We start from the raw sequence: 13,728 nt of genomic DNA on the forward strand, positions 1-13,728 counted from the left end.
TTGTCTTTATAAATCTTGATCTCCATTCGTGTTATTACTAGTGTAAATCTGGTACTCTAGCATTTTTCTACCGACCATTTTACACGAACAGAAACTGTCGACAAACAGTGTGGCTGAGCGCAAATAATGGTTAAGCGTGCCGCCAATGTATACTCATAAGGTTTTAGCCTTGGTTTTATGTAATTCTCGATTAGTCCTTAAAAAGCCTGTTTATTTTCCATGAAAAGATATAACTTTACTTTTATGCAATTGCTTTTCGCTGATATATGAAAAAATATTAATACCATAAACCTCACTTCTGCAGATCAGCATGCAGTGGAGTATTTCCAAAGTTACCGTATCGTTGGCTCAAAAGAGGTCTACATTAATGAACACAGTATGGAACTTTATTTGAAAACATCTAAGTAATAATGATCCAATATGAAAAATATTGACAAAAGAATGTTCATTTTAAGACGAACGTGGTTCTAAGGATCTAGCAATATATGCTACATACGTAATTTGAGTCTGTTGATTAACTAACTAAAGAGAGAGCGGTTAATTCAAAGTTTCGCCCTAAAGACTAGCACAATTTTGACAGCATATATGTCAACATTGATTGAAGAGGAATAACGTTGGTGCGGCAAATCCTATACCATGAAAGTGTGAGTCTGTATTCTGCATGTATTCCTCGAAGTTTTGCATAGTCGGCAGCCGCCCATAGAATTTTTTTAATTTTACGGGAATAAAATTTCATAATCCATTAAGTATTTCGAACCAGCAGGTATGAAAAAAAATATGCTTTCGCCGGGATTTAAACGACGAAATTTCCAGTGACATCTGATGTGTTGCCCACCAGCGGCCGAGTGGTAACGTCGCTGAACACTGGTAGTTCGGTCTGAGGTTCGAATACCTCGAACGGCTGGCTGCATGGGTGTTTTCGTGGTTTTCCTCATGAGTAACGTGTATACGATCCAGTTTCCCTTAAAAAGTTTTCCACGAAGGCATCCCTCCTTTAAGGCAGATAGCCCTCGAGTGTCGTAATCTAATAAACCAAACCAAACCAAACCAAACCATCTGATGTGTTTTCAAATGTTGGCGAACTATAATAATACATCACACTTTAGTGTTTGAAGTCATTATAGGGCCAATATATATTTCAAATAGATAAACTCACCCATGGACCAGGACCCTCACCAACGAACCGTTTAATGCTTGCTGAATATGCCAAGGTAACATCACTTTAAAAGTCTGAAATGTTTCAAGACCAGTAAATTTGATTTTCATTGTTTCGAATATGAGATTAATTATATTATTCTCAGAAACACATATTAAATAATATTTCTATTTATCAATTGGATAATAATTTCAGCATCATATAAATAGATAACGTAACATGAAAAACAAATTTCTAACTACCCTCATTATATTTTGTCACAGATCTACTTAATGGGAATAAAAGCGTCTCTCATAAACTTTATATTACTGTCTGAAAAGAGTTTTAAATAAATAAGTTTTGTATGACATAACAGTTCTTTATAAAAAAATAGCTATAATTGCATAATGACTGTACATTACTCTCTCCGTGATATAATTTCATATTAATTACGTCGGTTTTACAGAATTGTAATTAATATATAAAACAAACAAATATACGTAATAAAAGAGTCGCACTTATTGCATTTTTTCGTTGCATAATTTCTTTTTGTTTCCCGATGTTTAGATAAAACTTAATTCTTTTTCATAATTAAATTGCATATCATGTTAGTCGTCATCGCAGAAGATCACTTGTATGCTTTTATAGTTATCACTAAATAAATGCATGTTGCAAGCATAATTTAACTAGTCGCCTTCTTGTCTAAATAAGTAATTTTGCTAAAGTGAAATCTGAATTTTATGTATTAATAAGTGCAGATTTTGTAGAAACTTCCTCCTTTTCTTCTGTCAAACCTCGACTACTGACGTTATTAAAAGCCTCTTTACGATATCTCTTATATTTGCAAAACGCTTGTGTACAGTTATTGTTTTCAATTTGCTAATCCATTTTACACTGATTTTCAGAAGGCTATGCGACCATAACAGACGGAAAGCTCAGAAGGTGTGTTTGCAATTTGTATTTTTAGATAACTTGCTCATTTCCAGTATATTGCTTGCAAAGTTTCTTATTTTAACTTTCATAATTTTGTGAGCACCCTTAGAATTTTTCAACTAATCCATGTTAAATAAAAATGATGTTTTACCTGTTTTTTATCACCATTCCTTCTATATAGATATATCATTTCGTAATATATAGATATAAATGAATGATAAACCTTTATAGGAGAGCAATTATATATACATATGTAAATACGTAACCTAAAAGAGTCGTATGTGGCTACCACATGACTTCCTTGCACGGTCTATTAAATTATATATATTTTTGCTGCATTTCATTCAAACGTATTTCTTGGATTAAAATTGGTCTTAATTAAGTTTTCACTTCGTGGCAAGGAAAAATACATAAAAACTCACAACATCTTCATTAAATAGTTAAATCAACTTCATTAAAATACAGAAAAACATAAAACACCAAATACAGTTAAAATAGTTAAAAAAGCAATTTATGCAATTGAAATTAGAGTTTCTACGCAAAAAGAATCAATTCAGCTAGTGGACAAGAAGACAGATTTTTTAGTGCGCAAAACTGAAAGTTTTGTCCCACTCGGAAAAAAGGACATTGAAGATGAAGAATTCCACTGAAGTGTTTCATATAAATGGCAGCTTTGTTAGGCTTAGTGACACTTAAATAACTTTTAAATTGTTGATAATTCTACAACTATTGCATGCAGATCAATTTTAAAAGCACTTTTTTTCATTCACTTTTAAAGCAAAAATGCACAATTTACCAACATATGGGAAAAACATTTGAGCTCACCTAGCCGGGTAATAGAGTGGGTATATATATATATATATATTTGGTGCGGCCGATTGCAACCAAAACATTCTGAGGCAAATAGTTTTTGAGTTATGCGAGTTGCATACATACGTACGTACGTACGTAAGTACAGACGTCTCGAAAAAATCTGTTCTGAATCGATTTTAAATCCAATTTTAATCCGTTTTGGGAAAAAGAGTCTTTTATTCTGGCCATAAGTGCAGATGCAAAGCAAAAACATCGTTCAAATGTTTCCGAGAGCTGCCAAATAGATGTTTTCGTTCAAATATGATACTCGCTGTGTTTGTTAATCAAAACTCGTTAAAGTTTTAGAATTGTGAAGTAGATTATGAAACCAATTCGAAATTCTAAATTCTTTCTCCCAAGTGCTCATAATCGGTTGGACGACTACGTTATTCAAATTGGCTGATCCTAGGTATCGTGTGTTTCTCACAATGCGGGAAATATATATAACACACAGAAATCGTAGCCATAAAGTACGCAAATGTTTCATTATTTAATTTCTTTAAATATAATACAGTGAAATAATATTTGGTGCCAACAATTTGAAAAGCGGTTTAGCTTCTTATAGTGATTCGAAGCAAAATCCCGTTTCGAGACTTATAGCTTCTCTGGGATAATAGCTGAATCAAAATATAAAATGATTAATTTCGAAACTCTTAATTTGAAGTAATAATGTAGAAAATTTACCAGTAAATAACGCAGTTGACCATATGCAGAACCAACTAATAAATGTTCCCTTTAATAGACGTTTTGAACTGTCAAATATGAATTTTAATAAATGTATGAGGATTTTTAGATGACATTTTTTATCAGATTGGAAAAGACATAGATGAAAGCACTGGTTTATTTTGACATAGGCTAATAAATTTATTTGAAAGCATGGGAATAGTTGTTGTTGTTAACAGTCTTGATTCTAGAATTATAATTACACTCACAAGTAATATCTTTGAGTTTTCCTATGTACTAAAAATTTGTCTAATTGATGCACTAGCACGAAAATGAGTAAAATATCAGATTTATTCCTGTTGATATTTCGATTGCTATTATAGATTTAAAGAAATTATTATGTAAAAATTTAAGACTACGATGTTTCAGATTCTTTCAAGATTTGAGATTTGTAAAGCGATCAAACTTACTAAAAATTTAGTACGATTGGAAAATAAATGATGTGATACCATATCAACATAGAAAATATATGCTGTAATTATTTTAAAGACTTCGAAGAGAAGAAGTAAAACTCTTTTCAGTGTCTTACAAAAACTGGGCATCATACAAACGAGAAATTTGCTTGAAATGTTTTCAAAACATGTGCATTAAACATATTATGAAATATAAATAGGCATTTTAGTAGCAATTGTTATGAAAGTAGCAGCTGTTAAAATAACTTAATACATTAATAAAAATCTGAAAGTTGATGAGAGGTTCACCAATTTTGATGTTTAAGAAAACATATTTCCCATCGAAAGAAAATTAAATAGTATACTTTTGAAATAGTTAAAAAAGCATACATATATTACAGTAAGATAATACATATATTAAGTAAAGATTCAACATCACAATATCCAAAAAATTAAATAACTGCATGACATATAACGCAAATCTCATCTAAATCAGAGTCTCAAATGTAATTCTATTTCATTCAAATTACATAAGACCAAATACAAATCTTTAATCAAATGTCAAGCTAGAATACTTTTTGCGTGAACGAATGAAACTTAAAACGTAATCTCTACTAAATAAATTAATTTTGAGTACGAAGGAAATATTATTTTATGTTTTTAGTACTTATAATCCTCATTCCAACAAAATTTGCGAAGTTGTAAGTACTCACGCTCTTAAGAAGAAAGCGTAAAAAATATTTTTTAGTAATTAAGAATAGTAAGGAAATAAAAACATGAAAATGTTTTGTACAGATGCTATTAAAGAGACAGACTTTGAAATCCCATTTACAGCACTACAAAAATTTTTTATTGTAGTGTTAAAAAATGCCGGAATCGGGGATGTGTTTCAAGTGCCCACGATTTTAATTGGTGCTAATGTAATGCGATATTCACAAAGACGACATTTTATTTGGATAAACGAACAAAATCAAATAAGACACAAAGGATTGACTGATGCAGTTACAAATGTTACGAGCATCGTCTTTCAATGATTAAGTTGTTTATAGTGATTTACTAATGTGAAGGAGACATGAGATCTTTACGAATACAAGAGCAAAATGAGACAAACGGATCTAGAGCAAATATTTTGAAGTGAAAATATTTTCATTACGTTCGAAGTAATTTAGTATTTAATGAAGGAAGATAAGAAGTCAGGTTGTTATGAATAAAAATATAAAATAATTTATAAGCGGCTCAGAACTGGTTAAAAAGGGTTAGAAATCAAATAATCGAGGAAAAACTATAAAACATAAAAGAATACTTCAGGTACAATAACATGATAGAACGGTATAAAAGCATTCAAAATGATGATATAAAAGGATTTTCCCAAACCCTTAAAACAAATTTTAAAAGCAGTAAATATAAAGTCTGGATTTTTTTTGTTAAGTCCTGTTCTAATGGAAATGATTTCAAATCATTAGATGACTTTTGATTTTCAGAAATAAATTTAAATGAAATAAATGTTTGGACATTATCTTATGTTATGTTATCATTATATTCAGAAATTATCCAAATGCATTTTGAACGTGTATTATGTAAGCGTCCCTAGAATAAAGAACCACAAATTGTAGAAAATCTTCCATAATATATGCATTATTTCTAATTTTCCTAAATTTATTCGACTTTATTATGATTTGAACGCAGATATAACATAATTGTTACTAGTTATTCGCATAGTATTTATTTTCACTGAAAGTTATTTCTTTTCAGCAGTTATATCTAAAAATTATATATATGAAAGCTCTGAAAAATAAAAAGAAAGTTCTTATACTATTTAATGCATCATTTTATGTAGATTTATTTTACAAAGCTAATTTATTACGATTTTACTTTGGAAATTTTAGTTTATTGTTTACCTGCAAAGGGCTCAGCTCGTGAATACAGCTGGAAAAATATTAAATAAATTTTTAAGACTTCCGCATTATATGAATGAATAATGTATTAACGATATTTCTAAAAAAGACAATTATATATCATTTTTAATCCATTCAAAAGTACTGCTGTGATTTCGAATAATGTTAGAATTCAAATACAGTATTATTTGAAAGATGGCATAAAAAATTATTTGTTCCGAATAGTTTAATGTGGCTTTTAATTTCTTGCGATAAGATTTAAATGCTATTTACATTAAATCCAGAATTAGACCTTGACAAATATTCTCAGGTGCCTGATGATGTAGTTCTAATTTGTAATGCATTCAAAATCTAAACTACTTGTTTCCAATAGGAAATGTTTCCTGTACTTAAATAAGGAAAGTCTATCAAGTAGTTTGCATTTATCCTTTAAGGAAATACGAAAGCGGATCGAACAATAATGAATTTTAGGTACGAAATAAGAAAATCTTAATTAAAGGTAATTTGAATACGTTTTGACTGACCACAGCTCCGTTAAAATGGTGGACGTTACAGAGGCTTTAACGAACAATTGCTTCCAGAATGCTTAAATATTTGTAAAAAGATACATTTAATTTCTAATATTTAAGAGGCCCACCAGCGGCCGAGCGGTAAAGTCGCCGAACACTGGTAGTTCGGTCCCAGGTTCGAATCACGGGAATGGGCTGGCTGCATGGGTGCTTTCGTGGTTTTTCCCATGTGCAACATGTATACGAGCCAGTTTCCCTCAGAAAGTCCTCCACGAAGGCATCCCTTACCTTAGGCAGATAGCCCTAGTGTGCTTTGCCATAATTAAATACACCACACACTAATATTTAAGAGTAAGGAACTTTATAGTCCTACTGATTGTAATTTTATTATAAATAAAAATGGTCATCAAGTAATAAGAAAATTTTTATTTCAAATAATGTTAACAACATTTAAAAAAACTGATTAATCCATACAACTTAGAAAGTCGCAAACAGAAGACAACACACAGAATAGTCATAAAGCGGTAAAATTCCAGTCCAGTCCTCCAATAAGTCCAATCCTGTTCTTTCTAACACCTTTTAAAATTTTATTAGCTTAATATTTCAATTTCATTAATACTTTTGCCGATAGATGGGCTATATTCTCTTCGATTTACCGTGGATTATGAATACGACCGATATTGCTTTGTAGTCTTGCGGATTTTTTTGCTCCTGACAAAGAGGGACCTATGCCTGTTTGTTCTCGAAATTGATTGAGATCTTGCACATAAATCTACGCCAAACTCAAGTTTTTAGTATTACTTTTTAAGTTGATTCAGAGTTTAATAAAGTGTTTAGTTTTGGAAAGAGCTGAAATTTTATAGCACTTATAGCTCTCATAACTTACTTTTATAACTAACAAAGATATATAAGGGATAGGTCTTGTTAGATTAAATTAACATAGGCAGAAAGATTTCAGGTATAATTAAAAGTTACGTAAAGCTATGAGTATATACGGAACCTCATAATCTCTAACTTTATGTCAACTTGGGTTGTAGAAAACCTTTTACATTAAAGAAAACGTGATACATCTCAGACTTAAGATATAAATAAATAACTAAAAAGGCATGTATAAGCACTCATTGATGTTCGCCGCTGAAGTCGAACATCAAAGTTATTAATTTTAAAAACGTGCATTGTGATAAAAAAAAGCATTTTTTTTCTTGACTAAACATACATGTCACAAACGAAAAGTAAATCATTGATTTGTCATTTAACAACAAATAATACTTTGCAATAGATTAAAAATATCAAGTGACAGACAATCAGCAGACAGAATTAAAAAAAAAAAAAAAAACATAAGCAATTGTTTTAGAGATTTGTACTTCTCTATAACTATAATTATAAAAGGAAATAATTTAAAAATATCAATATTTTCTTTTCATAAGGTCGATAACCTACTGTTTGGTTTTGAATTAATTAGTATTTGAATTGATATAATATACTAAATTAGGGATAGCAAGTGAATAACGAATCGGGCCTTGATAATGGCTGCACACGACGAGGCATAGATTCAATAAAACTGCGGAAGGATTCTCCGTGAATGGCTTGCTAAAATCTGATAAAACTGTCCATAATTCAGGAAGGGTCGCTAGTGTTGCGGGATGCAGTTTCACACTTTTCTCCAAAATATCCGAAAGATGCTCAGTAGGGTTCAATTCAGCGCTTCTAGGCAAATTCATGACACAGAATTCAGAGGAATGGTCATACAACCATGCAGTAGCCAACCGGAATCTGTGAGAGATGCAGTTATTTTGCTGGAATGCTCCATTTCCATGTGGATGACAGGACGACATAAATGGATGGAGATGATCCGCTAGTAACTCTGCGTACGGAATCATATTATGGGAGCATAGTACAAGTGCTAAAGATTCCAAACACTTCTAATAGAAAACACTCCAGACTACGACTAAGACGCCGTGGCATTGTACAGTTCCAATGTGGCTTGAAGGATCCATGGCTTCTTGAGCCTGGCGCCCTATTCTCTATTATGCGGTGTTACCTAGTAAGAGATGAGACTCATCACTCTATACTACTCGTTCCCAGGCCTCTGAATTCCATTCTCTGTGTTCTCTTGCCTTAGGAAGACGTGCAGCCTGATGGCATGCATTGAGCAATGGTACTCTCGTGGGTTTACGGCTCCCAATGTCCATGTAGTGAAGCTCACTTTGCATGATCTATTCGCTAACTATACAACTGGCTTCCTGGTTCATCTGGGTGATAATTTGAGCTAATGTTTGGCCTCGCTGGCTATATACAGTACATCTGAGCAGTCTCACACCATTACACGATGACTAATTCTTTTTCCCCCACCATACGTGCATTCTTATTTACTCTTGACACTGTCGACCTTAAAACCCCTAGCCGTCTGACGATTTCGGACATCGAATGGCCCATGCGTCAAGCGCCTATTATCTCTCCGCAATCGAAGGTGTCTAATTCAGAAGCCCAACAAGACACTTGAAACGGCTGATTAACAACAGCTTACATAAGCAGTTACCACAAGCATTATACACTTCATATATAGCAGCGCCTTTAAAGAAATCTCGAATATAGCAAGTACAAGAGATTCGGTCACCTTAAAGTTTAGTTATTTCAAATCGAGTGGAATGATACCGAAATTATTGTAGCACATGGAGCTTGGTATGGTGATCTTGGTAAAAGATTGTAAGAAATGCTAAGTCTTGTTGATAAATTGGCGATAAATTGCTAGGTGGTAAATTATAAGTTGGAGGATTGATAACAAAATGTTAGTGTCAAACAGAAATTTGAAATCATCTAAGCTACAACCCAAGCAACAATTAGCCCATTATACTCTTATATAATGATCTAGTCTCGGAGTTTTATAAAAGAGGTTATTCGTTCTCTGATAAACTACTTTTGTGTAAAAGGAAATAATGCATTTAATACACTATACTGAATGTGCATAAAAAGAGCCAAAAATTTTTTAATAATTTCTGGCAATGATGGGAAAAGTAATTTTTAATGAAAATCAGCTAATTTCTCGAATCCTTATCTAGAGAATAATGTTAACTTTAAACTGAAAGACATTGCATTCGTTTCAGATACCTAAAATAAATCCAAAATTAAAGGAAATAGTAGACTTTTACTCAGATCTTAACGAGATACAAATTTAAGAAGATTAAAGATAAATTCAAAGATATATATTAACCGTTGTTTCGGAATATGGAATTAATGGCCAGCATTGTGTTTCTGAAAAATTCATATTATTTATTAAATTATTTAAACCGAATAGTTTTATTTGTTCCATTCCCGTTGTTACTGTTTCTGCTATAAGTTTTGTCTGTTATTGCTGCTTTAATGCAATTGTTAGTTAACGATCAACACTCAGGTAAATCTAGTCATATTTTATGGTAGCTAAGCGTGCTAGATCTTACATGTGTAGTTCATTGATGACTGTTACGTGAAACTATTTCATCTGATTGTAAAGCAAAACCTTGTTTTTATTTTAAACATAACACTGCGGCTTAGTGTTTAAATTGTGTTCGTTCAAAATACACATTTTAAAAATATTTTTAATTATATTCATAATAAAATATTTTTGTATATTTTAACTTCATTAATATTCAAATAAATATTTGGATGCCGAATTAGTAATCGCTATGTGATGTTTTCTTTTCCAGTAATATCAAATTTACAAAAAACTATTAAATGTATCAGCTAATGTTCTGAAGACGGAATCTGTATCCGTCTGCAATATACACAGACTCAGAGAACTCAAACTTTCTTCTGTGAATTTTCATTTTGAACCCTTATGAGAACTGGTATTTTTAAACCAGAAAACGAAACTGCCATTATAAATTTCTTATTAGAACAGTTTAAATGTGATATAAGTTAAGCACTTTTTGTCAGTTTTAATAAGTTATTACGCTTTCAAAATACTTATAAATTCACATTTATTTAAAATCATCGCATTATATTTTTAAAACGAAAATTTAGTACACGAAAGTATAAGAAAACCCAAAACTATTATTAGAATTTAAAAACATGAAATATTTCTGCACAAAATAATTTTTATCTTTATTCGTATTTGTTTAAAATATGCCGAATTTTTTGTTCACTTAAATTTCAACTAAGTGAAATTCAATAAGGTATTTGTTCAGAGTTGCTGAGTTGGTTCTTTTATATTTGTAACCTAATTATATTTGATTAATATTTTCCTAATTTATATTAAGAAGATACAATACTGTTAGTCTCCTCATAGCAGGTAAACTATCCAGTGACTCCAAGCTAAACTATCCTGTGACTTTAATATTATTTAAATCAAAAGTGTTAAAAAGTACCGAAATGGTTTTGATAAAATACCTCAGTATTTATTTGGCTCAGTGATATGTAACGAAATCGATATGAAATTGTATAGTTGCTACCCTGCTGTGCAACTAACGACATCATTAAAATCAAATTCAGCGAGAGACGGAAGGTAATACTAGTACTTTTCCTCTTGTTTGTTTTACTGTTTCCGTTTGTGTGTCTCGAGTTACTTGTTAGAAAGAAATAATAAGCACGTTCGACGAGAAAATACGATATGATAAGAAAAATGAGATTTGCGAGGTAACTGTAGGAAAGAGATACGCCGCTGGCCCTCTGGCTATAGTAATACAGATACGTCGGACTGAGAAACGTAACTCAAGTTGTAGTTTAAAAAATCGGACGTTTTTTAACTACAGCCAAGATTCAATAGCAGCTTTATATCGTCCATTTTTATTTCTTTTCCGATATCGCATGCTTATGGATTTAAGGCATTTATAAATTCAGTTTAAGTTAATAAACCGCACTGCCAAAGAATTTTTTTTTAAGTATCTGCGTATACGCATATAAACAAAGAAAATTTCACGTATTGTTAAACGCAGTGAAATAGTCTTATAGTTATTTAATAATTTTAGAAATACAGCATTTTCTTAGACAATAAAATAATAGCCGAAATAAACTTTATTTCACTTAGGCCACTGATATTTAGTTCTTGAATGTTCGTTATTTGAAAGTATTTTCATACCTTTTATTTGAAATAATGACATCGTTTGAAAACAAATACATACTTATTAATCTTCTACACACTGAAGAAAATAAAGGCAGACTCTTTAATAATAAAATACTTAAATTTAGAAGAGAGAAAAAATCATTCAAAAAACGAATCAGCAAGTATTTACAGTCAGTCAGCACATTTAAACTAAAGAAAAGCGGTGATACGGAAACATCAGACGTGCATAATTTTCCTATCACAAGTATTTCTAATTGATTGGATGTTTATCCTAACGGGCGTAATCTTAACAGATGAACACCTAATCCTAACAATTTAAATGTTAAGGTATAAATTTAGATGTTAACGTATAAATGTTTACAATATTAGCCATTTTAGTGTAAACATTGTTTATCTACATGTAAACATAAAACTACATATTTTTCCATGGCTTGCAATTTGAAATCGAGGTACTTAACTGATGTCTGAAGCCACTTTAGTTTCAATGCAGATTTTGGCGTAAGTCGAGTTTAAGAACGTGTAGATTTAAAAACACTGTTTTTTAAAAACAAATAAGGTGTTAAGAGTAATTCCAAAGGATGTAATAAATTAAAGAAATAACCTATAAACTTTAAAAATGACGTTTTAGTAACATGTGCAATAGTCACAAATGTTTACCACTAACAGTTAATTATAATGGAGAATTATATTACTTTGTTTTGTTCCCACGATACCCATGGTTTACTTTCGAATAAGAAAAGGTGAAAAATTTAAATGCGAACCCAATTTAGACATTTACAATCTTTTTATGTGACATTAACATACTTGCACATACACCGTGAGCGTCAATCTACTATTTACTCAATCTATTTCCTGAGCTAAACTATAGTTAGAGGAAAACAAACTGTTCTCAGAGCATGTTGCTATCATATACTACGCTGTATTGTATAACATGGCATCAACTGTAATTAAATGCTACAAAGAGAAAGATAATTCTTTCAAATAGGCCTAAGCAGTTAGTAATTCAAATAAAATTTAATTGTTCGGAGAGAAAAAAGATATTTCATTTTTTTTTTGTCCCTGACAGATGAGTTTGAGACAATTTAAAGCTGTAACAGGATATAGAGAGAACACGCTGCTCATTTAGGTGAATTCATTTGTTTATGCATGGAATTAGTAATTAATCTTTACTCATGTGCTACATATGATGGCCCTAGATTATGCTTGCAGAAGGGCTTGAAAATGTTTGGAGTGACTTGGAAATGAACTTATCTGTTTTCGTGAAGTCCAGACTGCTGTTCTCTGCTTTTATTCGTTTTATTTATGCATACAGCTTTTAATGCTTTAGTTAACTTACATCTATAAGCCCCGCATTGTACATCTGCGGTGCAAGGAGAGATTCTATGTGTTCAATTAAAAGAAAATTAATTGCTAAGATAAGTTTGAAATTATTATGCAAATTTATCTAAGTTTCATATCGAAAGTACGAGTATGGAACAAAACTGAGCAAAAGGTATTAGCTACAGTACAAGATCAGCAAAAATATCCGTAATCATTTAAAACAACTACATACAGTGAGAAGCCGACTGGCAAATTTCAAATGTTCGCAGATAATACAAGGAAAAGAGAAATATAAACGAAATCATTGATAAATGCATACAGTTTCGCTATGTGTTACTTACAGACTGCAATATTATCGTTGCGCATGTACGGGTTCATAATGGATTGAATGCGCAAGTCGGAAATGGAATTTTCCAGAGAAATGTTCATACAAATGTTCCCACTATCACACAGCATAATCAGTAATTACACTTTAAACTACTAACGTTAAACAAAAGGTAACTAAGAACGTTAAACACAAGGTAATGGAAAGCGCATCTAAGGAGAAAGCTAAATCGCATTTATCACAGTTCACTCTGAACTACAATTTTCAGCAACAAAAACTAAGCAACTGAACTCAAATGCTGTCTCCGGTCCTTTATAGCTGCGACAGGCCGCAGCGACATTTCCAGTACTTTCTGTTTCCTGAAATTCCTGGGAAGTAATAAGAGGGTCGAATTACGATGACAGCTAACAAAGTGGTCAATTATATTTATACAATTTCAATACATATTCCGGTGACACAGGGACGGGACACAAACGGCTGTCAAATTTGGCGACTTTTGGCAATTTCTCAAAAAAGATTTCGCGACAAGCTTGTCGATATCTCGCCAAATCAGCGAGATACACATTTATTCAATGTCAAATGCACTTGCTCCTGTATTCTTACTTT

General features: G+C 31.6%; 1 protein-coding gene across 2 annotated transcripts in view; it reads left to right on the forward strand.

Moving 5' to 3' along the window:
- The window catches only part of LOC118202435 (limbic system-associated membrane protein-like), a 577,976-nt gene that overhangs the window by 205,797 nt on the left and 358,451 nt on the right, over window positions 1-13,728 (forward strand). The gene's annotated exons all lie outside the window — the stretch shown is intronic.

Source organism: Stegodyphus dumicola, chromosome 6 (genome assembly GCF_044657685.1).
Source record: "Stegodyphus dumicola isolate Sdum_Otavi_A_Nest chromosome 6, ASM4465768v1".
Lineage (NCBI taxonomy): Eukaryota > Metazoa > Arthropoda > Arachnida > Araneae > Eresidae > Stegodyphus > Stegodyphus dumicola.